This window comes from Lontra canadensis, unplaced genomic scaffold (assembly GCF_010015895.1).
Source record: "Lontra canadensis isolate GAN:19392208 unplaced genomic scaffold, GSC_riverotter_1.0 scaffold35, whole genome shotgun sequence".
Lineage (NCBI taxonomy): Eukaryota > Metazoa > Chordata > Mammalia > Carnivora > Mustelidae > Lontra > Lontra canadensis.
Genome location: NW_022631029.1, coordinates 9,341,535 through 9,366,685, shown reverse-complemented (window position 1 = coordinate 9,366,685; position 25,151 = coordinate 9,341,535). Strand labels below are relative to the sequence as shown.

At 36.6% G+C, this 25,151-nt stretch overlaps 1 protein-coding gene across 6 annotated transcripts in view; it reads right to left on the bottom strand.

The window, feature by feature from the left end:
- The window catches only part of DOCK3 (dedicator of cytokinesis 3), a 581,779-nt gene that overhangs the window by 236,479 nt on the left and 320,149 nt on the right, over window positions 1-25,151 (bottom strand). The gene's annotated exons all lie outside the window — the stretch shown is intronic.

Sequence of the window (25,151 nt, the reverse complement as noted above, 5' to 3'; positions counted from 1 at the left end):
TTATAATAAACATAGAATGTATATGTCTTTTTGAATTAGTGTTTTTGTTTTCTAAATAAAATTAGTGTTTTGTTTGTTTTGTTTTCTAAACAGTAGTGGAATTATTGGATCATATGGCATTTCTATTTTTAATTTTTTGAGGAAAGTCCATACTGTTTTCCATGGTGGCTGTGCCAATTTACATTCCCACCAACAGTGCACAAGGGTTCCCTTTTCTTCACATCCTCCTCAACACTTGTTATTTCTTGTCATTTTGATTTCAGCCATCCTGACAGGTATAAGGTGATATCTCATTGTGATTTAGATTTGCATTTCCCTGATGATTAATGATATTGAGAATCTTTTTACTGTCTGTTCTCTATTTGTATGTCTTCTAGAAAGTATTTAAATAAAAAGTAACCCAAAAGGTGTGCATGACCATGGCAGAGTAACAGGTATGAGACTTTAGCATAAGAGAAACTACCTGAAGGTAAAATGTTCATCTACTTATGTTGATTACCTCTCAGATTGCTATGCAAAGAATATTTTTGTCTCTAGACTTAGAATTGGTAAACAAGAAAGATAATTTTGTGAAATGTTCATTGTATTATAAACATAGGATGCCAAGTTTCAGGGCTTGGCAGATACAGCTCTAATTCATTCCAGTCTCTCAAGAAGGAATACAGTATTGAAGTTCCACTTCCAAAAGAAAAGAGTGATTATCAAACAAACCTTTAATCCTTCCACAAACCACAGCTCTCAGCTCTGGGCAAAAAACCACAAAACAACAACAACAACAACAACAACAACAACAACAACAACAACAACAAACAGAAAAACAAACAAACAAAAAGACTAACTATATCTGACAGTTTAGGAGACTGAATGAAGGCAAGCAGATTTTGGGATGAAGTCAAATGTGAAGCAATTAACATGAAGTAATAAGCAACATTCTCCCCATACTTAAAAAAAAAAAAAGATTTTGCCTTAATGAAAGCTACAGTCTTCAGAGCTCCTAAAAGTCTAATAAAAAGCCAGTCATCTTTATGGCTAAAAGGAAACAGCAAAAGATCCTGGGTAACCAGGGCACTAGAAAGGGAAAAGAAAACACTAATAGGGAGACAGCCTGATAAGGGTAACCCTGAGTTATGTGTTTAAATACCATACCTGCATGGGGGCAAACTGAAAGCAGCTTGTACTGAGGCTTAGAGAACTCAACTAAATCCTGAGCCACTACTGCCACAGGCATAACAGCATGCAGTTTGCATCTAGCCAAATTGACTGCTAAAACCAAAACCTCAACACTCGTAGGAACAAGGTAAGAGAATCTGGATTCTCCACGACATAACATTCACCATGTCCAGGACACAATCAAAAATTGTTATTATTTTTTTAAATCCAGAGTTATTTGATCTAAATCTCACGAGGCTAGAAAATGTTACTTAGTCTCAAGGGAAAAGACAATCAACAGATGCCAAGCTTGAGATGGTCAAGATGTTGGGATTATCAAACACTTGAAAGGAGCTATTATTATTATTATTTTTTTTAAGATATATATTTTTTTAATTTTATTTTTTATAAACATTTATTTTTTTCCCCCAGGGGTACAGGTCTGTGAATCGCCAGGTTTACACACTTCACAGCACTCACCATAGCACATACCCTCCCCAATGTCCATAACCCCACCCCCAGCAACCCTCAGTTTGTTTTGTGAGATTAAGAGTCACTTATGGTTTATCTCCCTGAAAGGAGCTATTATAACTACACTCAGTGCAATAAAGGAAAATAAACTATTAATGACAAAATAAGAAATCTCAGCAGAAAAATGGAAAACATAAAAAAATTTCAGAAATTTTAGAACAGAAAATATGAGAAAATTTTAAAATTCACTGAATGAGCTTAATGGCAGAATAAAAATGACAGATGAAAGCATCAATGAACTTGAAGACAAAAGAACAGAGTAAATCTAATCTGAAAAGAGAAAATAAATTTGAACAAAAATGTAGAACCTCAAAGTTTAAAAGTGGAACAATTTTAAAATTTCTAACATAATCAGAATCCCAGAAAGAGAGAGAAGAGAGAGAATGAGGCAGAAAAAAATATTTGTAGAAGTAATGGCAAAAAAACTTCCCAATACTGGTGAAGAACATAATTTTACAAGTTCAATAAGCTTAGCAAACTTGCAAACTAATGGAATCCATGTATAGGTATTAAATAGACAAACTATGAAACACCAAAGATAAAGAAAAGATCTTAAATGCAGTCAGAGAAAAAGAGTAAATTATATACAATATAATAATGATTCACATTTATACTGATTTTTCTTCAGAAACTATAGCCAGATCACAGTGGAACAGTATATTTACTGTACCAGAAAAAGGCAATTCAAAATTCTATCTACAGAAAAATATCATTCAAGAATTGAAGATGAAATAAAGACATTTTAAGAAAAAGGAAAATGGGGCATCTCGGTGGCTCAGTTGGTTATGTGTCTGCCTTCAGCTCAGGTCATGATCCCAGAGTCCTGGAATCAAGTCCCACATCAGATCCCCTTTCCCTCTGTCCCTCCCCTTCTTGTGCTCTCTCTCTCAAATAAATAAATAACTTGAACATTAGATCAAAAACTAATAAAGTACTATACCTTGGCTAATTGAATTTAAATAATAAAGAAGCCCTCTTTCAAAAAAATTAAAAAAGAAGAAGAAAAATTAAAAGAAGAAAAAGTAAAATTAAAATTTGGTGACAACATTGTCACTAAACTCACAAGACAAGAGATATTAAAGAGAGCTCTTTATGCTGAAGGGAAAGGACACCAAAGGGAAACTCCTGGATCTTCATAAATGAATAACATTGGAAATGGTAAATATATGGGTAAATATTAAAGAATATTTTTGCTCTTAATATTTTTCATTAGATGAATTTGATGTGTAGCATTCTGTACATTTAATGTACACAGAATATTATGTTAATACATTTGTATATTGTAATATGATTGCTGATATAGCAATATTTATCACATTACATAATTATAGTACAATATTATTGTCTATATTCATTATTCTATGCATTCAATCTCCATGGCCATTTATTACTAATTACAAGTTTGTAGCTTTAAACGCCATCACTCTTATCCCTGCCCTTCATCCTGGTAACCACCATTTTACTGTGTTTTTTACAGGTTTAACTCTTAGATTCTCATATCACTGATATTGTACAGCAATTATCTATCTGACTTATCTTGCTTAGCATAATGTTCTTAAAGTCCATTCACGTTGTCATGAATAAGAGGAATCCTCCTTTATTGTGGCTGAATAGGATTGCATTGTGTATATGTCCCACACGTTTTTTTTTAATCTTTTTTTAAAATTTATTTTCAGCATAACAGTATTCATTGTTTTTTTTAAAGATTTTATTTATTTATTTGACAGACAGAGATCACAAGTAGACAGAGAGGCAGGCAGAGAGAGAGAGAGGGAAGCAGGCTCCCTGCTGAGCAGAGAGCCCGATGCGGGACTCGATCCCAGGACCCTGAGATCATGACCTGAGCCGAAGGCAGCGGCTTAACCCACTGAGCCACCCAGGAGCCCGTATTCATTGTTTTTGTACCACACCCAGTGCTCCATGCAGTCCGTGCCCTCTCTAATACCCACCACCTGGTTCCCCCAACCTCCCACACCCCCACCTCTTCAAACCCTTCAGATTGTTTTTCAGAGTCCATAGTCTCTCATGGTTCACCTCCCCTTCCAATTTCCCCCAACTGCCTTCTCCTAACTCCCCATGTCCTCCATGCTATTTGTTATGCTCCACAAATAAGTGAAACCATATGATAATTGACTCTCTCTGCTTGACTTATTTCACTCAGCATAATCTCTTCCAGTCCTGTCCATGTTGCTACAAAAGTTGGGTATTCATCCTTTCTGATGGAGGCATAATACTCCATAGTGTATATGCACCACATCTTCCTGTCCCACATGTTTTTTATCTACTTATCTGTTGATGGGTTTTGGGGTTGTACCTTCGCTATTTGTGAATAATGCTGCAATAAAATACAGGAGTGCATAGATCTCATTGAAATTCTGTTTTTATTTTCTTTGGGTATATACCCATAAGTGCAATTACTGGGTATGATAAATTTATTTTTAATTTTTTGAGGAAACTTCACATTGTTTTCCTTAATGGTTGGACCAGTTTACATTCCTACCAACAAGATATAAAGGCTCCCTTTTCACCACGTCTTCATTAACACCTGTTGTTTTTTGTCTTCTTGATAACAGCCATTCTAACAGGTGTGAAGTGATATCTCATTTGGTTTTGATTTTCATTTTACTGGTGATTAGCGATGTTGAGCATCTTTTCATGTATCCATTGGCCATTTTGATATATTCTTTGGAGAAATGTCTATTAAGTTCTTCTGCCCGTTTTTAAAATAGATTGTTTTATTGAATTAAGTTCTTCATGTATTTTGGATAGTAACCCCTTATCTGATACATGGTTTGCAAACATTTTCTCTCATTCTGTACGTTGTCTTTTATTATTATTATTATGTTATGTTAGTCACCATACAGTACATCATTAGTTTTTGATATAGGTTCTCTTTTGTCAATTGTTTCTTCCACTGCAAAGAAGCTTTTGAGTTTGATGTAGTCCCTTCTGTTGATTTTCTCTTTGTTGCTTGTACTTTTGGGTGTTATGCCCCCCAAATTACTGCCAAGACCAAAACTGATGAACTACTTCCCTAATATTTCTTCTAGAAGTTTAAAGGCATCAGGTCTTATGTTTAAATCTTTGATCCCTTCCAAGTTGGTTTTTGTGAGAGAGGGATCCAATTTCATTATTTTGCAGGTGTTTTTCTAGTTTTCCCAGCACCATTTGTTGAAGAGACTATTCTTCCCCATTGAATATTCCTGGCTTTGTTGTCAAGTATCAGTTAACCATATATGCCAGGAATTAATTCTGGGCTCTCTATTCTGTTCCATTAATCAATATGTCTATTTTTGTGCCAGGATCATAGTATTTTTATTACTATGGCTTTGCAGTATAATTTTAAATATAGAAGCATGACATCTCTGGCTTTGCTCTATTTTTTTCAAGATTACTTAGGCTATCTTTGTGGTTCCACAAGAAATTTTAGGATCATTTCTTCTATTTCTGTGAGAAATGCCTTTGTTTCTGGTAGGGGTTACATTGAATCTGTAGGTAACTTTGGGTAATACAGTCATTTTAACAATATTAACTCTTCTGATCCATAAACAGATGTCTTTCCACTTGTTTGTGTCATTTATTTCTTTCAGCAAAGTTTTGTGGTTTTCATTGTATAGAACCTTGGTTAGATTTATTCCTAAGTATTTTATTGTTTTGATGCCATTGTTTTATTTCTTTTTCAGCTGCTTGATCATTAGTGTAGAGAAATGCAATTGATTTCTGTATGCTTATTTTGTATTCTGCCATTTCACTGAAATCATTGATTAATTCCAATAGTTTTTAAATGGATTCTTTGGGATTTTCTATATACAGGATCATATTATCAGTGAATAATGAAAATTTTACTTTTTTTTTCCAATTTGGATGCTTTTATTTCTTTGTTTTGCCTAAGTGCTTCAGCTAGGACATCCAGTACTATATTGAATAGGAATAGTAAGAGTGGGTATCTTTGCTTTGTTCCTAACCTTAGAGAAAATCCTTTCAATTTCTATCCATTGAGTATAATGTAAGCTATTGGTTTGTCATATATGGCCTTTATTATGTTGAAGTACGCTCCTTCTATACCCGAATCCTTGTAAAGGACTTTTTATCATGAAAGGATATTATAGCTCTTAATTTCTTTAAAATCTGATTGATTAAAAAATTACACTTTATAAATATTTTTTATTTTTTCAGTATTCCAAGATACATTGTTTATGCACCACACCCAGTGCTCCATTCAGTACGTGCCTTCCTTAATACCCACCACCAGCCTCACCCATCCCCACACCCCCCCTCTCTTTCAAAACCCTCAGTTTGTTTCTCAGAGTCCATAGTCTCTCATGCTTTATCCCCCCTCCGATTTTCCCCAATTCACTTTTCCTTTCCTTCTCCTAATGTCCTCTATGTTATTCCTTATGCCCCACAAGTAAGTGAAACCATATGATAACTGACTCTCTCTCCTTGAATTATTTCACTCAGCATAATCTCTTCCAGTCCTGTCCATGTTGATACAAAAGTTCGGTATTCATCCTTTCTGATGGAGGCATAATATTCCATTGTATATACAGACCATATCTTCCTTATACATTCATCTGTTAAAGGGCATCCTGGCTCTTTCCATAGTTTGGCAATTGTGGCCATTGCTGCTATGAACATTGGGGTACAGATGGCCCTTCTTTTCACTACATCTGTATCTTTGGGGTAAATACCTAGTAGTACAATTGCTAGGTCATAGGGTAGCTCTATTTTTAATTTCTTGAGGAATCTCCACACTGCTTTCCAAAGTGGCTGCACCAACTTGCATTCCCACCAACAGTGTAAGAGGGTTTCCCTTTCTCCATATCCTCTCCAACACTTGTTGTTTACTGTCTTACTGATTTTAGCTATTCTAGCTGGTGTAAGGTGGTATCTCAATGTGGTTTTGATATGAATCTTCCTGATGGCTAATGATGATGAACATTTTTTTCCGTTTGTATGTCTTCTTTGGAGAAGTGTCTGTTCATGTCTTCTGTTCATTTTTGGTGTGATTATCTGTTTTCTGAGGGTTGAGTTTGAGGAGTTCTTTATAGATCTTGGATATCAGCCCTTTGTCTGTAGTGTCATTTGCAATATCTTCTCCCATTCCATGGGTTGCTTCTTTGTTTTGTTGACTGTTTCTTTTGCTGTGCAGAAGCTTTTGATATTGATGAAGTCCCCAAAGTTTATTTTTGCTTTTGTTTCCTTTGCCTTTGGAGATATGTCTTGAAAAAATTGCTGTGGCCGATGTCAAAGAGGTTACTGCCTATGTTCTCCTCTAGGATTTTGATAGATTCCTGCCTCACGTTGAGGTCTTTCAACCATTTCGAGTTTATCTTTGTGAGTGGTGTAAGAGAATGGTCTAATACTGTCTTAAGTGAGTCATAATATATAAAGATATAATACAATCAACAATAATACAATAATAGTAGGGGACTTTAACACTCCCCTCACTGAAATGGACAGATCATCCAAGCAAAAGATCAACAAGGAAATAAAGGCCTTAAATGACACACTGGACCAGATGGACATCACAGATATATTCAGAACATTTCATCCCAAAGCAACAGAATACACATTCTTCTCTAGTGCCCATGGAACATTCTCCAGAATAGATCACATCCTTGGTTCTAAATCAGGTCTCAACCGGTATCAAAAGATTGGGATCATTCCCTGCATATTTTCAGACCACAATGCTCTGAAGCTAGAACTCAATCGCAAGAGGAAATTTGGAAAGAACCCAAATACATGGCGACTAAACAGCATCCTTCTAAAGAATGAATGGGTCAACCAGGAAATTAAAGAAGAATTGAAAAAATTCATGGAAACAAATGATAATGAAAATACAACAGTTCAAAATCTGTGGGACACAACAAAGGCAGTCCTGAGAGGAAAATATATAGCGGTACAAGCCTTTCTCAAGAAACAAGAAAGGTCTCAGGTACACAACCTAACCCTACACCTAAAGGAGCTGGAGAAAGAACAAGAAAGAAACCCTAAACCCAGCAGGAGAAGAGAAATCATAAAGATCAGAGCAGAAATCAATGAAATAGAAACCAAAAAAACAATAGAACAAATCAACGAAACTAGGAACTGGTTCTTTGAAAGAATTAATAAGATTGATAAACCCCTGGCCAGACTTAGCAAAAGGAAAAGAGAAAGGATCCAAATAAATAAAATCATGAATGAAAGAGGAGAGATCAACTAACACCAAAGAAATACAGACAATTACAAGAACATATTATGAGAAACTCTATGCCAACAAATTTGACAATCTGGAAGAAATGGATGCATTCCCAGAGACATATAAACTACCACAACTGAACCAGGAAGAACTGGAAAGCCTGAACAGACCCATAACCAGTAAGGAGATTGAAACAGTCATCAAAAATCTCCAAACAAACAAAAGCCCAGGGCCAGACGGCTTCCCAGGGGAATTCTACCAAACATTTAAGGAAGAACTAATTCCTATTCTCCTGAGACTGTTCCAAAAAATAGAAATGGAAGGAAAACTTCCAAACTCATTTTATGAGGCCAGCATCACCTTGATCCCCAAACCAGAAAAGGATCCCATCAAAAAAGAGAACTACAGACCAATATCCTTGATGAACACAGATGCAAAAATTCTCACCAAAATACTAGCCAATAGGATTCAACAGTACATTAAGAGGATGATTCACCACGACCAAGTGGGATTTATTCCAGGGCTGCAAGGTTGGTTCAACATCCGCAAATCAATCAATGTGGTAAAACACATTAATAAAAGAAAGAACAAGAACCATATGATACTCTCCATAGATGCTGAAAAAGCATTTGACAAAGTACAGCATCCCTTCCTGATCAAAACTCTTCAAAGTGTAGGGAGAGGGCACATACCTCAATATTATCAAAGCCATCTATGAAAAACCCATCGCAAATATCATTCTCAATGGAGAAAAACTGAAAGCTTTTCCGCTAAAGTCAGGAACACGGCAGGGATGTCCGTTATCACCACTGCTGTTCAACATAGTACTAGAAGTCCTAGCCTCAGCAATCAGACAACGAAAAGAAATTAAAGGCATCCAAATCGGCAAAGAAGTCAAACTATCACTCTTCGCAGATGATATGATATTATATGTGGAAAACCTAAAAGACTCCACTCCAAAACTGCTAGAACTGGTACAGGAATTCAGTAAAGTGTCAGGATATAAAATCAATGCACAGAAATCAGTTGCATTTCTCTACACCAACAACAAGACAGAAGAAAGAGAAATTAAGGAGTCCATCCCATTTACAATTGCACCCAAAACTATAAGATACCTAGGAATAAACCTAACCCAAGAGACTAAGAATCTATACACAGAAAACTATAAAGTACTCATGAAAGAAATTGAGGAAGACACAAAGAAATGGAAAAATGTTCCATGCTCCTGGATTGGAAGAATAAATGTTGTGAAAATGTCTATGCTACCTAAAGCAATCTACACATTTAATGCAATTCCTATCAAAGTACCATCCATTTTTTTCAAAGAAATGGAACAAATAATCCTAAAATTTATATGGAACCAGAAAAGACCGCGAATAGCCAAAGGAATATTGAAAAAGAAAGCCAAAGTTGGTGGCATCACAAGTCCAGACTTCAAGCTCTACTACAAAGCTGTCATCATCAAGACAGCATGGTACTGGCACAAAAACAGACACATAGATCAATGGAACAGAATAGAGAGCCCAGAAATAGACCCTCAACTCTATGGTCAACTAATCTTCGACAAAGCAGGAAAGAATGTCCAATGGAAAAAAGACAGCCTCTTCAATAAATGGTGTTGGGAAAATTGGACAGCCACATGCAGAAAAATGAAATTGGATCATTTCCTTACACCACACACAAAAATAGACTCAAAATGGATGAAGGACCTCAATGTGAGAAAGGAATCCATCAACATCCTTGAGGAGAACACAGGCAGCAACCTCTTTGACCTCAGCCGCAGCCACATCTTCCTAGGAACAGCGCCCAAGGCAAGGGAAGCAAGGGCAAAAATGAACTATTGGGATTTTATCAAGATCAAAAGCTTTTGCACAGCAAAGGAAACAGTTAACAAAACCAAAAGACAACTGACAGAATGGGAGAAGATATTTGCAAACGACATATCAGATAAAGGGCTAGTGTCCAGAATCTATAAAGAACTTAGCAAACTCAACACCCAAAGAACAAATCATCCAATCAAGAAATGGGCAGAAGACATGAACAGACATTTCTGCAAAGAAGACATCCAGATGGCCAACAGACACATGAAAAAGTGCTCCATATCACTCGGCATCAGGGAAATACAAATCAAAACCACAATGAGATACCACCTCACACCAGTCAGAATGGCTAAAATTAACAAGTCCGGAAATGACAGATGCTGGCGAGGATGCGGAGAAAGGGGAACCCTCCTACACTGTTGGTGGGAATGCAAGCTGGTGCAACCACTCTGGAAAACAGCATGGAGGTTCCTCAAAATGTTGAAAATAGAACTACCCTATGACCCAGCAATTGCACTGCTGGGTATTTACCCTAAAGATACAAACGTAGTGATCCGAAGGGGCACATGCACCCGAATGTTTATAGCAGCAATGTCTACAATAGCCAAACTATGGAAAGAACCTAGATGTCCATCAACAGACGAGTGGATAAAGAAGATGTGGTATATATATACAATGGAATACTATGCAGCCATCAAAAGAAATGAAATCTTGCCATTTGCGACAACGTGGATGGAACTAGAGGGTATCATGCTTAGCGAAATAAGTCAGTCGGAGAAAGACAACTATCATATGATCTCCCTGATATGAGGGAGAGGAGATGCAACATGGGGGTTAAGGGGATAGGAGAAGAGTAAATGAAGCAACATGGGATTGGGAGGGAGATAAACCATAAGTGACTCGTAATCTCACAAAACAAACTGAGGGTTGCTGGGGGGAGGGGGGTTGTGAGAGGGGGGGTGGGGTTATTATGGAAATTGGGTAGGGTATGTGCTATGGTGAGTGCTGTGAAGTGTGTAAACCTGGCGATTCACAGACCTGTACCCCTGGGGAAAAAATATATGTTTATAAAAAATAAAATTTAAAAAAAAATTAAAAAAAAAAGATATAATACAGATGACAAGTATAACAAAGAATGGCAGTGGGGTGTGTATTTGTAAATATACGTATATGTTACAGTTGTAAGGTCTTTGTAAGGTATACCTATAATATATAATATTATACATAAGGTATATCTATAATATATAATATGTATACATATTGTATATATATACATATTATGTACATATATGTATACATATATGTATATGTAATATAAATATAAAGGTATTTGCATTTCCTAAGTAAAACAATGTTAACTCTACAAGACTATAAAAATCTATATATGTGTATATAGTGTATATATACACTATGTGTATAATTCCTAGAGAAATAACCAAAACATGCAAAGAAGTAGAGAAATAAGCCAATACATAAATTATAATGGATTTCCTATAATTAATTTATTAATTCAAATAATCCCCCAAAAATATGGAAAAGGGAAAAAGAAGGAAAAAAAAAAGATGAGAAAAACAAAAAATAGCAGATGTAAATCAGTATCAATTATTACATTAAATCTACTGGAGAATCAACACTCTAATCAAAAGGCACAGAATATCATAGTGGATAAAATGCAAGACCCAACTAAATGCCACCTACAAGAAATGTATTTTAAATATAAAGACACAAAGAGATTAAAAATAAATGGAAGAAAAGTATTTCATGCAAACAATAAGAATAAAAAGGCTGGAGTGACTATATTAACATAAGATAAAATAAACTTCAAGAATATCATTGTCAAAATTAATAAAATTTTACCCCTTAAATGGATGCACTATATTATATGTAGATTATTCCTCAATAAAAAAATTTAAAGTAATACAGTATCATTAATAAGCACTTATGGAAACAACATCATTTAGGGGTTTGGAATATTAACATGAGACTGTGGCTGAGGGACTAAAACATATTATGGCTAAATGCAATTTCCTGTTTTGTTAAAATTACAAAGTAGTTGGGGATGCCAGCTACCTCTCCCAAAATAAACTCTGGAAATCTATTAAAGTGAGAATTGAAGATTCCAGGAACTAACACACACAAGGGGAGGGGGAAGAGAAGAGGGAGGGTTAGGAGGATGGGAATAGAGAGACAACTTGAGAAACAATCAGAGACACTGAAGATGATCTTAAACTGATGTGTGTGGAGGGTGGGTAACTTTAGCATACGGCATCATTTTCAATAATTTTTCTATCTTTCCCAAACATGGAGAACATTATTGTTTGTTCTTTTACTATAAATGCAGCAGTAACAATTAGGGTTGTCCTATCAGCAAGATAAAATCAAGGTAAAGGACAAACTTTGCTGGAAAAAAGTACTGCTGAAAATGAGTGTTGGCACAAACACCTACTTTCTCTTGTTCCTTCATTCACAGGCCCGAAGGCTTGTGAATTAAAACATAAAACAGCTTCGATCCAATGTTGCTCCTCCTTAAGAATTTAAAGATACAATGACCAAAGGTTGCCTGGAAAAGTAATGCAAACTGGAGTGATCAACATGGTTTTGTGGTTCTTCTATTTTCCTTCCTAAGGTTTGTCCCTTAAAACTGACCAGGACAAACAGGCAATAAAGCCTATATTTCAGCTCTAATTCATAGCAAGATATATCACCAAGAGTATACATGATCAAGAAAAAAAGGATGAAAATAAAGCATGAAACCAGAAAAAAAAAGATAACTAATTAAAGACATAGCACACTGAAAAGTATGAAAACTTCTGTCTTCTAGTAATGATGGAGTAGCTGGTGGGCTAAAAATGCTGGTAATGTACAAAGTGCATCTTTTTGAAGCTGAGAGTTTCCAAAACAGCCAGGCCTTACAAGGCCAAGATCCAGGAAAGAAGGAAAACAATGAGGTGCGCTCTATATTCTGCATGCCACTTTCTCACTCAGATATTTAATTATTTTTGAGTTGAAAAGAAAATGTAATAAAAGCCAGACAGAGGATGGCTACTAAGAGGCAAAGAAGCCAATCGAGAGCTTTCCTCAGTCACACAGGACTGGGGAGATAAAAATTGAAGTTTGTGCTGCCAAAGATGTCAGGACTTGAGGGGCTAAGTTCTAAAAAGAAAACAGGAGCTCACTGAAGTGTGCCTACTACTCTTCAAGCTACTTTTCCAATTTATACATTTGCTTATTCTTAAAATGCTTATTCTTCAGTGTGAAAAAGACTAATAGAAAGCAATCTAAAAGTAAAGCACAAATTTAGCAGAGTTTTAGAGACAAAAATTGGATTCAGGATTTGATAAGAAGGAGAGGCCATAGCAAGCAAGCAACTTTGTCTCTCCACGGGAACGATTAGAGGAAATATCCTAAGAATGCACATGAATCAGAGGTAGACCACACCTTACCAAGACTTTAATACAGCCTCTCCAGATAATCTGCCCCTACTGGAACTGCTTCTAGGGAATAAGATAAATCCTCTCTGGGAGAAGAGGGAAAAGCCTCTAAGATTTTTTATATACAGTATCTGGCATTCAATAAAAAATTACCAGACTTCCAAAGAAATATGACCATGGGAAAGACAATCAAAAGAAAGAGATCAGACAACAAAGAGAAATAAAAGGTATCCAAATTGGCAATGAAGAAGTCAAACTCTCTCTTTTTGCAGATGACATGATTCTTTATATGGAAAACCCAAAAGTCTCCACCCCCAAACTACTAGAATTCATACAGCAATTCAGTAATGTGGCAGGATACAAAGTCAACATACAGAAATCAGTGGCTTTATTATACACTAACAATGAAAATACAGAAAGGGAAATTAGAGAATCAATTCCATTTACTATAGCACCAAGAACCATAAGATACCTGGGAATAAACCTAATCAAACAGGTAAAGGATCTGTACTTGAGGAACTACAGAACACTCATGAAGGAAATGGAAGAAGACACAAAAAGATGGAAGACCATTCCATGCTCTTGGATCGGAAGAATAAACATTGTTAAAATGTCTATACTACCTAGAGCAATCTATACTTTTAATGCCATTCCGATCAAAATTCCACTGGTATCTTTCAAAGAGCTGGAGCAAATAACCCTGAAATTTGTATGGAACCAGAAGAGACCCTGAATCGCTAAGGAAATGTTGAAAAACAAAAATAAAACTGGGGGCATCATGTTACCTGATTTCAAGCTTTACTACAAAGCTGTGAACACCAAGACAGCATGGTACTGGCATAAAAACAGACACATAGACCAGTGGAACAGAGTAGAGAGCCTAGATATGGACCTCAACTCTATGTTCAAATAATCTTCAACAAAACAGGAAAAAATATACAGTGGAAAAAAAGACAGTCTCTTCAATAAATGGTGCTGGGAAAATTGGACAGCTATATGTAGAAGAATGAAACTCGACCATTCTCTTACACTATACACAAAGATAAACTCGAAATGGATAAAAGACCTCAACCTGAGACAGGAATCCATCAGAATCATAGAGGAGAACAAGTAACCTCTTCGATATCAGCCACAGCAACTTCTTTCAAGATATGTCTCCAAAACCAAAGGAAACAAAAGCGAAAATGAACTTTTGGGACTTCATCAAGATCAAAAGCTTCTGCGCAGCAAAGGAAACAGTCAACAAAACAAAGAGACAACCCACGGAATGGGAGAAGATATTTGCAAATGACAGTACAGACAAAAGATTGATATCCAGGATCTATAAAGAACTCCTCAAACTCAACACACACAAAACAGATAATCATATCGAAAAATGGGCAGAAGATATGAACAGACACTTCTCCAATGAAGACATACAAATGGCTATCAGACACATGAAAAAATGTTCATCATCACTAGCCATCAGGGAGATTCAAATTAAAACCACATTGAGATACCACCTTAACACCAGTTAGAATGGCCAAAATTAGCAAGACAGGAAACAACGTGTGTTGGAGAGGATGTGGAGAAAGGGGAACCGTCTTACACTGTTGGTGGGAATGCAAGTTGGTGCAGCCACTTTGGAGAACAGTGTGGAGATTCCTTAAGAAATTAAAAATAATGTGTTAGTTGTGATCTCTCCCTTTTCATTTATAATTTTATTAATTTGAGCTTTCTCTCTTTTCTTTTGGATTAGTGTGGCCAGTGGTTTATTGATCTTATTGATTCTTTCAAAAAACCAGCTTCCAGTTTCCTTGATACGTTCTACTGTATCTCAAGTTTCTACCTCACTGATTTCTGCTCTAATCTTGATTATTTCCCTTCTTATGTGTGGAGCTGGTTTGATTTGTTGTTAATTCTCCAGTTCTATAAGGTGTATTCTCCAGTTGGTGTATTCTGGATTTTTCAATTTTTTTGAGGAAGGCTTGGATGGCTATGTATTTCCCCCTTAGGACCGCCTTTGCTGTATCCCATAGGTTTTGGACCGAAGTGTATTCATTCTCATTCGTTTCCATGAATTGTTTAAGTTCTTCTTTGATCTCCTGGTTGATCCAGGCATTCTTAAGCAAGGTGGTCTTTGGCTTCCAGGTGTTTGAGTTCCTTCCAAACTTCCTTGTGATTGAGCTCCAGTTTCAAAGCATTGTGATCTGAGAATATGCAGGGAATCATCTCAGTCTTTTGGTAGCAGTTGAGTCCTGATTTGTGACCCAGTATGTGGTCTATTCTGGAGAAGGTTCCATGTGCACTTGAGAAGAATAAGTATTACACTGTTGTGGGAATGCAAGTTGGTGCAGCCGCTTTGGAGAACAGTGTGGAGATTCCTCAAGAAATTACATAGAGCTTCCCTATGACCCTGCCATTGCACTACTGGGTATTTACCCCAAAGATACAGATGTAGTGAAAAGAAGGGCCATCTGTACCCCCAATGTTTATAGCAGCAATGGCCATGGTCACCAAACTGTGGAAAGAACCAAGATGCCCTTCAACGGATGAATGGATAAGGAAGATGTGGTCCATATACACGATGGAGTATTATGCCTCCATCAGAAAGGATGAATACCCAACTTTTGTAGCAACATGGACGGGACTGGAAGAGATTATGCTGAGTGAAATAAGTCAAGCAGAAAGAGTCAATTATCATATGGTTTCACTGATTTGTGGAGCATAACAAATAGCATGGAGGACAAGGGGAGATGGAGAGGAGAAGGGAGTTGAGGGAAATTGGAAGGGGTGGTGAACCATGAGAGACTATGGACTCTGAAAAACAATCTGAGGGTTTTGAAGGGGCGGGGGGTGGGAGGTTGGGGGAGCCAGGTGGTGGGTATAAGGAGAGCAAGTATTGCATGGAGCACTGGGTGTGGTGCAAAAACAATGAATATTGTTACGCTGAAAAGAAATTTAAAAAAAAATTAAAAATAGAACTTCCCTATGACCTGCAATTGCACTACTGGGTATTTACCCCAAAGATACAGATGTAGTGAAAAGAAGGGCCATCTGTACCCCAATGTTCATAGCACCAATGGCCACGGTCGCTAAACTGTGGAAAGAACCAAGATGCCCTTCAACGGATGAATGGATAAGGAAGATGTGGTCCATATACACGATGGAGTATTATGCCTCCATCAGAAAGGATGAGTACCCAACTTTTGTAGCAACATGGACGGGACTGGAAGAGATTATGCTGAGTGAAATAAGTCAAGCCGAGAGAGTCAATTACCATATGGTTTCACTGATTTGTGGAGCATAACAAATAGCATGGAGGACATAGGGAGATGGAGAGGAGAAGGGAGTTGAGGGAAATTGGACAAGGAGATGAACCATGAGAGACTACGAAAAACAATCTGAGGGTTTTGAAGGGGCTGGGGGTGGGAGGTTGGGGGAGCCAGGTGGTGGGTATTATGGAGGGCATGTATTGCATGAAGCACTGTGTGTGGTGTATAAACAATGAATTCTGTTACACTGAAAAGAAATTAAATTAAAAAAAAAAAAAAGGAAACAGAACCACAGGAGACATGTCTAATACTGGGATTATTATGAGACATGCCCTTACATTAACTACAATTAGTATATTTAATAAAATATCTGAGGAGATAAATAATTTCACTATGGAACCGGAATCTGAAAAATCATATAAAATTCTAATACTGAAAAATAGGTGAAATTAAGAACTCAACAGGTAAAGCAAAAGAAATTATTAGTTAATTTAGAAGACAGATCAGTAAAAAATATCCAAGCTGACCATGGAGAGGAGGGGAAAAAAAAGCAAATCGGAAACACTATATAGATACAGTGCATCTTTCATACACGTAAAATACACATTGCTACCATACACATTAGTAGCACACATTTAACTAGATGATGCAAGTACCTAAAGTAAATGTAACTGGAGGGGCTCCTGGGTGGCTCACTCAGTTAAGTGTCTGCCTTTGGCTCAGGTCATGATCCTGGAGTCCCAAGATCAAGTACCACATCAGGTTCCCTGCTGATCAGGGAGTCTGCTTCTCCCTCTGAACCTCCCCTTTCTCATGCTCTCTCTCTCACTCACTCTCAAATAAATAAAATCTTTAAAAAAAGTAAAGTACATGTAACTGGAGTCCATAATGGGCAAGAAAAAGTATGGAACAGAAGCAATATTTGAAAACTTAGAATTTTTCAAAGCCAATTAAAGACATCAAACCATAGATTCAACTAGTGGTAAGAACACCAATCTGTATGAATACAAAGAAAACTGGACCTAAGCACATTACAGTAAAAGTACTGAAATAAACATGAAGAGAAAATATTTCATATTGTTATTATCCATGAATGACATGATTTATTATATATGCACAGAACTTCCAAAAGAATCTACATGTAAACCATTACAACTAATAAGTTTAATGAGGTCATTAAATATGAAGTGAATCTACCAAAAACACATGGAGTTTAACAAACAACTGAGAAATAAATAACAAATTTTAAACTTATACTAGGAACAACAAGCACATATTTCTTTTTTTTTTTTTTTTTAAGATTTTATTTATTTGTCAGAGAGAGAGAGAGAGAGAGCGAGAGTGAGCACAGGCAGATAGAGTGGCAGGCAGAGGCAGAGGGAGAAGCAGGCTCCCTGCTGAGCAAGGAGCCCGATGTGGGACTCGATCCCAGGACTCTGGGATCATGACCTGAGCCGAAGGCAGCCGCTTAACCAACTGAGCCACCCAGGCGTCCCACAAGCACATATTTCTAAGGATAAAATCAATGAAATACAAATAAGAGCTCTAAAGTGAAAACTACAAAACATTGCTGAGAAAAATTAAAGGCATAAATGAAAGAGGTATAGACCGTGTTCATTGATTGGAAAACCTAATATAGTTAAAATGTCAATTCTCCCAGAAATGATCTACAAATTCAAACAATTCCAATCAAAATTGCAGAAGGGATTTAATGAGGAGGGGAGAGAGTAAATTTAACATTTCTTTAAATTTAAGAAATGCTTATTTTAAAATTTAGGCAGAAATGTTAAGGGCCAACAATAGCCATGAAAATCTTTTAAATATTCCTTAAACGCTTCATCAAAAATGAATGATGTACTATATGTTGGCTAACTGAATATAATAAAAAATGAATGAATGAATAAGTAAGTATATAAATAAATAAATATTCCTTAAATCTTAAAGACTCTGGAGAATTTATACTAGCAGAAATCAAGACTTGTAAGTCCATATTAATTAAGACATGCTATTGGTACAAGAATAAATAAATAAAGCAATAGAATAAAACATAATTTATAAACAGACTCAAACGTGTATGGTCATTAGATTTGTGACAAAGGTAACACTACAATATAGTGAGAAAGTATTTTCTTTTTGATATGCAGTGCTGGGTCAACTGATCAACTGACCTTATATTTCTCTGACCAAAATTCAGTTCCAGATACAAAGATTTAAATGTGACAAGTAAACAGGAAAGTTCTAGATTATAACACAGTCATGAATTTCTGTTAGACAACAATTTCTTAAACAGGACACAAAAAGTGCTAAGTATAAAGGAAAAGACTAATAAATTAAACTTTGCTGAAGTGAAGAACTTCTGTTCATTAAAAGACACCATTAAGAGATTAAAAATCCAGGCTGTTGTGTAGGATAATATATTTCTAACAATATATACAATAAAGGATTCCTATGCAGGATAAATTAAAATGTCTACCAATCAATAAAAATGTTTCTATTTTTTTTTTTTAGAGAGGGAGAAAGAAAGAAAGAAAGAAAGAGAGAGATAGAGGAAGCATGAAGGGGGAAGGGGCAGGAGAGAGAGAGAATCCCAAGCAGGTGTAGAGCCTAACAGATGGCTCGATCCCACAACCCCAAAATCATGACCTAAGCTGAAATCAAGAGCCCAATGCTTAACCAACTGAACCACTCAGGTGCTCCAATAAAAATTTTTAAAATATTTTCTATTGTCGTTTTAATCTCCATTTATTTTTTTCTTTTTTAAAAAAATTTTTATTTATTTTTAAAATTTCTTTTCAGTGTTCCAGAATTCATTGTTTATGCACCACACCCAGTGCTCCAGGCAATACGTGCCCTCCACAATGCCCACCACCAGGCTCACCCAACCTCCCACCCCTCTCCCCTCCAAATCCCTCAGTTAATTCCTCAGAGTTCACAGTCTCTCATGGTTTGTCTCCCCCTCCAATTTCTCCCAATTCCCTTCTCCAATAAAAAAATTTAATTTATCAGAAAATTAAAAAAAAACCTTTATGAAACTGAAATGGCCAGTTAGTTATCTGATGAAGAGACATTCAACTTCAGCAGGAAAACAAACAAATAAGCAAACAAAAAATAATAAATAAATAAAATCACCACAAAATACTGATATATGCTCAACATAATCACTAAAATTAAAAAGACTGACAAAGCTAAGAGTTTTGATGGAAATAAAGGACATGAAACAACTGAAATTGTCATACATTGTTGCTAGGAAAGTAATTGCTCTATTTAGAAAGTTGTTTGGCAGTGTCTATTAAAGTTAGACATCTGCCTACTTTATAGGTAATAACCCAGCAGTTCCATTCCATCTTGCAATCATTATATTGCCACATTTTTTGCAAAAGCCTTTAATACTTTTATGGAAATGTATGACATAATCCTGATGGGTGTGAATCAACCTATGAACTCATAGTCCACCCAATTTAATTCCAGATCATCATTATCCGGTCTTTCTGGAAAGGCTCTATTCTATTTATATTTCTTTTACTGTCTTGGATAATAGGGGTATTTGGAAAATTAAAGTACTGTCATTTCTTGGGATATATAAGATATTCATGAGAAGGGACTACTGTTTCTCTTCTATTCATACCTCCACCTTAAATAATTATCTGGGTTTCATAAATTATCAAATCCCTCAAAGGACTAAAGTTACTTAATGATCTCCTTTTACACGAAGAGACTGATAAACAGATGATGCAGGTTAGAGTCTCTTTTAAGTCTTCCCAAGCAGGCCACTTGGAATTCACTCCTGAGCAGCAGGAGTTTGGTGGAAAGGATTAGAAAGTGGTTGGTATGACTGCTAAAGAAACAAATCCCGTAAAAGAATCAATTGCTGAATTATATACGCCATATGCCCTCTGTTCAAAAGGAGGACAGACTTCCAGTTTAGAGAGAACACAGTGCAGAAGACCAAGTTGAAAAAACTAACCATTCTTTCTACTGTGTTTATTCCTAGAATACATTTCTGTGTGGCTTAGGTGAAGGTAATTTTATGACTGTAAAGAGTGAATGCAAACTTTTTAAGCATACATTTCAATGATTTTTAAAAGTAAATTTTTAGAGTTGGGCAAGCATCATCACAATCCGATTTTCAAACACTTCCATTTTTAGTTTGGAGAATGTAAGCCTTGAAATGGGCCCAGGCTTTAAAAGCACACAAATACTGTAAACCCAGACAAATGCCCAGAGAAATAACTATGGTATAGAGTGGTATAAAAGAATCATGAGCTTTATGAAGATAAAGTAAAATATTTCTTGCAGAAAAAAAAAAGTTTCAAAAGGGTCTGTAAAAGCTAGAGATGAAGCAGACATACCTTTCCTGAAAAGAATCTAATTTTTTCAAGTACTTACATGGACTGAAAATGAAAGATTTCAGCATTCTCAAGAGCAAATGCCAAAATGGAGAAAGTAGTAGTTAAATAACACAGAACATGAAGTAAGCAAAATATACAAAGCTACTGAAATTATATTTCGGACATTGCTAAGTTCTTGCAAAACACATCTCTTATCATCTTCACCACAAACCTGGAAGGCAGATATTGCTGTACTCTTCTCCACTTGACAGATGAAGAATAAGAGGTTTGGAAGAGCTAAATGACTCACCCAGGGTCACTGCTTAGATGCAGCAGGGGTAAGACCGAGAGCTCAAATGAGCTCCCTAATGCACAGAACCATTACAGCAGCACTGTGAGAGAATACTAACATCTCCATGTAGTGGTAAGTAAACTGTTCAGGAGAGAGCTCATGGACTTCATCAGTTGCTTTTTCATTATGCCTATCCATTAAGTCACACATTTACCAAATGCCTATTTGTGTGCCAAACCCCATGGTAAATACTGTAGATAAAAAGATGAAAAAAAGTCCTTGACTTTAGAAGCTCAAAGTCCAGGGGCACCTGGGTGGCTCAGTAGGTTAAAGCCTTTGCCTTTGGCTCAGGTCATGATCTCAGGGTCCTGGGACAGAGCCCCACATCGGGCTCTCTGCTTGGCAGGGAGCCTGCCTCCCCCTCTCTTTTTGCCTGCCTCTCTGCCTATTTGTGATTTCTCTCTGTCAAATAAATAAATAAAATCTTTTTTAAAAAATTTATTTGACAGATACAGAGAGAGAGGGAACACAAGCAGGAGGAGTGGGAGAGGGGGAAGGAGGCTCCCCGCTGAGCAGAGAGCCCAATTCGGGGCTTGATCCCAGGACCCTAGGATCATGACCTGAACCGAAGGCAGAAGCCCAATGACTGAGCCACCCAGGCACCCCTAAATAAATAAAATCTTAAAAAAATATAGAAGCTTAAAGTCCAGAAGGGTTGGTGACAAGGCCAGACAAATGGAAAAAAACTTGGGATATACTCAAATGAGTGCTATTTCAGACAAGCAGCTCTGGGAGCTGGGCACTGAACCCTGGGAAGGTTTCTCAGCGGTGGGTATGTTAGAGTAGAGATTAACTGGATGAAGAAAAAGATACTAGAGGTATGGAAGAACTAGCACCTTCTAAGAACTGGAATCTTCTGGAATGGCTTAGAGCACTGAGTGACCATAGGGAAATAAGAAAATATTAAGCTAGAGAGGGAAGGAGAGCTAAATCACAAAAGGCCTTGTACACCATGGTACAGAGCCTGGGCTGCATTCTGTACATGACAGCAAGATACTGAAAGCATTTAATCAGAAATAATATGATCATACTTATGATTTAGGAGGTGACTCTGGAAGTGGTGTGAAGAATGTTGGATATAAGTGATGAGGGAGAGGGAAAATGCAAGAGGGAATGAGTTTCAAACAATAAAACTAGGTAGGAAGTCCAGGTAAGAAAGGATGAAGGTTGTGGAGGTACAGCTAGAGAGGAAGTGATAGATTTGGTAAGTACATAGGAAACAATTGATGAAACTTGATCCTTCAAAGCGGGTGAAGAAAAAGGAGGGGGGAATGAGGACTCCCAGGTTTCTTCATGAGGCATTTGAGGGGAGTGTACTGGGGGAGCTTTTTCAAACATGTTGAGTTGATTTAGTAGAGAAGTACAGTGAAGAGTTGGCTATATGAGTCAGAAATTCATGGCAGAAGTCCAGGATGGAGCGATAGAAATTTAATTTAATACATACCATAGTGGGTATGTATGAGAACACCCAAGGATATTATACAGATGGACAAGAAAACATGGCTAATGACATTTAAGAGGGGTAGGCAGAAAAAGAGAAACCAATGAAGCAAGACCCTCACATAATTGTATTTTATGTACCCAGATATAGAATATTTGGTACTCTTAACTTCTCATATTTTTACACTTTAGTCAGCAAAATGCACATACAATGAGTAGATGAACACTGAAGAATGTGAGACATAGATAAGGCTATCAAATAAGCTAGATTTTCTGGAGCATTCCCAATCAGTACTATTTTTTGCCATAGGGTAACAAAATATTCATGCAATTCTAGTATTTCTTCTCCTAGACTGTCATCATCTAAAGGCAGCAGAAAAATCCTCTGTCAGACCATGGGCTTCTTCTTCTTCTTCTTTTTTCCTTTTGAAAATACTGAAAGTAAGAAACTGAAATGTGTAACAAGACAGCAGGTCCTGGACTGGATTCCACAGAGATAGCTGTTTGTCTTTTGGATGATGGCAGTGGAAGTGCAAGGAGCCATCTTTTTGAGTGCTCTGGGCCTGTCATCACAGAAGCCTCTCAAAAAGAGCACCCTGCAGGCCCCCTTCCTCAATACTGAGTGGAAAGGACAGCTTTGCCTTCTGTTAAACTCAATGTACTCTGTGACTGTAACTGACTCTTGAAAAACATGGGCTTGAACTGCACAGGCCCACTTATACATAGTTTTTTTTTCTGATAAATACAGTACAGTAAATGTATTTTCTCTTCCTTATGATTTTCTTAGTAACATTTTCTTTTCTGTAGCTTACTTTATTATAAGAACACAGTATATAGTACATATAACATATAAAATATGAGTTAACCAACTGTTTATGTTATCGGTAAGGCTTCCAGTCAACAGTAATGGGCTGATAGTAGTAAAGTTTTTAGGGAATAAAAGTTATACATGCATTTTCCACTGTGCAGGGAGTCAGGATCCCTAGCCCCTACATTGTTCAAGGGTCAAGTGTATTTCTTGAACATTCATTCTTCAACAAGTACTGACAAGGCAGTTAAGATCCAGTCTACTATTTATTACTCAGAAGTACTCCTGAGATTCAGTTAGCAACAGTGTCTCTAAGCAATGGCAGTTGAAACACTAGAATGCACCTGTCACAATTTCAATATATTCCTTATATTGTGTTTGGAAGAAATGAGAAAAAATTTTAAGTGACAAAAAAAGCATAAATAATAAAAGAATCCTATTAATAGTGCTCTTAAAATCTAAAAATCATATTCATATCAAGAGTGCATCTATATAATACCATCATGTAATTCTGTTATTGACAATAAATAAACTGCATAAATTGCCTTAGAAAAATTCTTATTTAGTGATATTTCATGTGGGTAGTCAAATTACCAGCTATTTTATTAAGTTAAATAAGAAACTGCCATTTTATTAAGTCCAAATCGATCAAATACCAGCAATTTTACATGACTTTTAATTAACAGATTCAAAATAGATGCTTCTCTGAGAAATCTGACAACAAAGGTATTATCATCAAATATTCATTAACTCATTACAATGTGCCAGGCACCATTTTAGATACTGGGGTTATAGCAATGCACAAAACAATTTTTTTTTTAAATTCCCTTCTCTCTGTTCCACTGGTCTATGTGTCTGTTTTTATGCCAGTACCATGCTGTCTTGGTGATCACAGCTTTGTAGTAAAGCTTGAAATCAGGTAACGTGATGCCACTAGTTTTATTTTTGTTTTTCAACATTTCCTTAGCAATTCGGGGTCTCTTCTGATTCCATACAAATTTTAGGATTATTTGCTCCAGCTCTTTGAAAAATGCCAGTGGAACTTTGATCAGAATGGCATTAAAAGTATAGACCAGTGGAACAGAGTAGAGAGCCCAGATATGGACCCTCAACTCTATAGTCAAATAATCTTCGACAAAACAGGAAAAAATATACAGTGGAAAAAAGACAGTCTCTTCAATAAATGGTGCTGGGAAAATTGGACAGCTATATGTAGAAGAATGAAACTCGACTACTCTCTTACACTGTACACAAAGATAAACTCGAAATGGATAAAAGACCTCAATGTGACACAGGAATCCATCAGAATCATAGAGGAGAACCAGTAACCTCTTCGATATCAGCCACAGCAACTTCTTTCAAGATATGTCTCCAAAACCAAAGGAAACAAAAGCGAAAATGAACTTTTGGGACTTCATCAAGATCAAAAGCTTCTGCACAGCAAAGGAAACAGTCAACAAAACAAAGAGACAACCCACGGAATGGGAGAAGATATTTGCAAATGACAGTACAGATAAAAGGCTGATATCCAAGATCTATAAAGAACTCCTCAAACTCAACACACACAAAACAGATAATCATATCAAAAAATGGGCAGAAGACATGAACAGACACTTCTCCAATGAAGACATACAAATGGCTATCAGACACATGAAAAGATGTTCATCATCACTAGCCATCAGGGAGATTCAAATTAAAACCACATTGAGATACCACCTTAACACCAGTTAGAATGGCCAAAATTAGCAAGACAGGAAACGTGTGTTGGAGGGGATGTGGAGAAAGGGGAACCGTCTTACACTGTTGGTGGGAATGCAAGTTGGTGCAGCCACTTTGGAGAACAGTGTGGAGATTCCT